Source organism: Triticum aestivum, chromosome 5B, assembly GCF_018294505.1.
Source record: "Triticum aestivum cultivar Chinese Spring chromosome 5B, IWGSC CS RefSeq v2.1, whole genome shotgun sequence".
NCBI lineage: Eukaryota > Viridiplantae > Streptophyta > Magnoliopsida > Poales > Poaceae > Triticum > Triticum aestivum.
In genome coordinates, this window is record NC_057807.1 from 663,781,258 (window position 1) to 663,785,259 (window position 4,002).

At 54.0% G+C, this 4,002-nt stretch overlaps 1 pseudogene; it reads left to right on the forward strand.

Moving 5' to 3' along the window:
• The first annotated feature begins 622 nt into the window (after nucleotides 1-622).
• On the forward strand, nucleotides 623-3,663 carry LOC123117514 (probable mixed-linked glucan synthase 7; annotated as a pseudogene).
• Nucleotides 3,664-4,002: the final 339 nt, after the last annotated feature.

A 4,002-nucleotide genomic window follows, 5' to 3' on the forward strand; every position in this document is an offset into this window, starting at 1 on the left:
TAAAAGTCACATTAGGACCATCACTAAGATCAATGGTGATGTGTTATGTTATCACCTCCTTAGCAGTGCAATTTCCTTTACAAAATTATGGCAATTCACTAGTGGCAGGTGAATGTTAGGCCTCGACCCAAAAGCCACACAAGGGACGGGTTGCCATAGGACTCATCACTAATTGGTCATAATAAGTGGCGTGTCACAAAGACCCGCCACTTATTGTGCATCACCTATGTGTGTTTTAATGTAACAATGCTTTGTTTAGTATTGGACTAGCAAATGGATGTGGAAACAAATCGGCAATGTGGACCAAATTTAGTGCTCGGGTGTGCTCATGCCACTTACGACCCGCCAAGTGCCTGGAATCTATCACCAATCTGTGGTGCTGTGAACAAACTAAGCGTGTGTAAAGTTCTTGCACATTTTGGTGGGTTAAGAGTCAAATATCGCCACCGGTTAACAAAATACGAATGAATAAGGTAGGATAAGTACGGAAGGTTAGTATAACGTTAAATCAGAAAAGAAGTAGCGACAATGGGTGAATGACATGTCCTCCATATATAGGGTTGATTCCACACATGAGCTAGACTTCTCGTCAAGAACAACATAGCGCTTGGTCAGTGGGAGCATGTCAATGACATATATCAGCAAGAAGCATGACTATGCTGCAACCTTGGATGAGAAGGAGCAGCCCAAGGATCAGAAGTCGGCCAGTGTCGAGAGCCTGCTTGTTCGGACCACAAAACTTACCACGGTTACCATCAAGCTGTACAGGTAATCATCAGCTATATATATGCATACTTAGTTATTCAAACATGTTCGTGTTTAATTACGAAACCTAAAAGTTCTTCATGATAAAATTTGTGAACACATACTACACAATATTGTTACTCATGAGTAGTTCAACTAGTTCATATAAAATGTGCAGAGTTAAAACTCATTATGTGCAGCTAGCAAGGTTTCAAGGGAAAGTGAAAATAGAAAGTAAAACAATTGGATGTGATCGTTTTTGACAAAGGGTGAATTTTATTGGCTCAAAAAGGAGCATCAAGACGATACAAACACAATGAGCCATATGGCTGGATCTGTTCGCAAAAAAATATTTTTACCAATTATTTCCAATACACTGTTTACTTTACAACTTGAGCCATATGCTGGATCTGATAAAAATTTGTTGCAACAAATGCTTAAAATAATTAATTCTTATAACCTTGTGTCATGAAATCTAGTGCTCAAAGTGACATTTTAAAATGTCGAAATTCACTATTTTAATTGAGTGAATCAGATTATGTATAGAAATGTTACTACGAATTATGTGGAAAATGACTAAAAGCTTATGTGTGACAAACATTATGCAATAAAGTGGCGTAAACCATGGCGTTTGCAGGATCATGGTCTTTGTTCGGATGGCCATCTTCGTGCTGTTCTTCAAATGGCGAATCAGCACTGCTCTTGCGATGATCAGCGACGGCGCAACTACAGTTCGTGCAATGTGGACCATGCCCATCGCCGGCGAACTCTGGTTCGCGCTGATGTGGGTGCTGGACCAGCTGCCCAAGATGCAGCCTGTCCGGCGCACCGTCTTCGCCACGGCGCTCGAGGAGCCGCTGCTTCCGACCATGGATGTGTTCGTCACCACCGCCGATCCCGAGAAGGAGCCGCCGCTGGTGACCGTGAACACTATCCTCTCCATCCTCGCCGCGGACTACCCCCCAGACAAGCTCACGTGCTACGTCTCAGACGACGGCGGCGCTCTGCTCACGCGCGAGGCGGTGGCGCACGCTGCCCGGTTCGCCAGACTGTGGGTGCCGTTCTGCCGGAAGCACGGGGTCGAGCCGAGGAACCCAGAGGCCTACTTCTGCCCCGGCGTCAAGGCGAGGGTAGTGTCAAGGGCTGCCTATATGGGAAGGTCGTGGCCGGAGCTGGCACGGGACCGGAGGCGTGTGCGCCGGGAGTACGAAGAACTGCGGCTGCGGATCGACGCCCTCCACGCCGGAGACGTCCGGCGCCAGCCGTGGTCGCGCGGCACGCCCGAATATCATGCCGGAGTGGTTGAAGTGCTAGTCGGTCCTCCGGGCAGCACGCCAGAGCTCGGCGTCAGTGATCTTCTGGACCTCACCTCCGTCGATGTGCGGGTTCCAGCGGTCGTTTACATGTGCCGGGAGAAGCGCCACGGCCGCGTGCACCACCGGAAGGCAGGTGCCATGAACGCGCTGCTCCGCACCTCCGCCGTGCTCTCCAACGCGCCCTTCATCCTCAACCTCGACTGCGACCACTACGTCAGCAACTCGCAGGCCCTCCGCGCCGGCGTCTGCCTCATGCTCGACCGCGGCGGCAGCAACGTGGCGTTCGTCCAGTTCCCGCAGCGCTTCGACGGCGTCGACCCCGCCGACCGGTACGCCAACCACAACCGCGTATTCTTCGACTGCACGGAGCTCGGCCTCGACGGCCTCCAGGGACCCATTTACGTGGGCACCGGCTGCATGTTTCGCCGTGCGGCGCTATACAACGCCGACCCGCCGCTCTGGAGACCACATGGTGGTGACCGCGACGCTGGCAAGGACGTCGCCACAGAGGCTGACAAGTTTGGCATCTCGACGCCGTTCCTTGTCTCGGTGCGTGCGGCCTTGAACTTGAACCGGTCGGAGCAATGGAACACCACTTCACCGCCGCGCTCGTTCGACGGGGCTGCCGTCGGCGAGGCAACCGCGCTTGTCTCGTGCGGCTACGAGGACAGGACGGCGTGGGGCCGGGACATCGGCTGGATATACGGCACCGTGACAGAGGACGTGGCCACGGGCTTCTGCATGCACCGGCGAGGGTGGCGCTCCGCCTACTGCGCCACCGCGCCGGACGCGTTCCGCGGCACCGCGCCCATCAACCTCACGGACCGGCTGCACCAGGTCCTCCGCTGGGCGGCGGGCTCCCTCGAGATATTCTTCTCCCGCAACAACGCCCTCCTCGCCGGGGCGCGGCTCCACCCGCTGCAGCGCCTGGCGTACCTCAACACGACGGTGTACCCGTTCACCTCCATCTTTCTCCTGCTCTACTGCCTCCTGCCGGCGATCCCGCTCGTGACCCGGAGCGCGAGCACGAGCGCCTTCTCAGTCAACACGCCGCCGTCGGCCACGTACATCGGCTTTGTGGCGGCGCTGATGCTGACGCTGGCCATGGTGGCCGCGCTGGAGGTGAGGTGGTCGGGCATAACGCTGGGCGAGTGGTGGCGGAACGAGCAGTTCTGGATGGTGTCCGCCACGAGCGCGTACGCGGCCGCGGTGGTGCAGGTGGCGCTCAAGGTTGCGGCGGGGAAGGAGATAGCGTTCAAGCTGACGTCCAAGCAGCGGGCGCCGAGCGCCGGTGGCGGTGTAGTAAAAAGACAGGTTCGCGGAGCTGTACGCCGTGAGATGGACGGTGCTGATGGTTCCGACGGCGGTGGTGCTGACGGTGAACGTGGCGTCCATGGCAGCAGCGGTACAAGAGGGACGGTGGAGGAAAGGCCCCGCGGCGGTGCTCGCGATGGCGTTCAACGCGTGGGTGGTGGTGCATCTCCACCCGTTCGCCCTTGGTCTCATGGGCCGTTGGAGCAAGACGTTGAGCCCCCTGCTCTTGCTCGTCGTAGTGTTCACAGTTCTATCACTATGTTTTGTCCTCCATTTGCATATGCTTTAATATGGCTGTTATTTGGCTGACTAGTAAAATTTGAAATGTAATTGCTTCACTAACTTAACTTTCTAGTAACTACTCCCTCCGCCCTGAATTTGACTCAGATTTGTATCTAGACAAATAAGTATAAGACAACTAATTTGAGATGGGGTAATATTTGGAGTTAATTGCATGTTGGTATCATAATTGAAGACTGGACTCCCTTGCCTATCCAGGTCGAGACAGACTGTGCGGAGATCTTGAAGCTCCTTGAATTAGGTTCAAAGGAAAGATCAAGGAATATGTTTCAGGTGGCGGCTGTCTCGGAGATGTTGCAAGAAAGATCAATGCAAGTCATAAAAATAG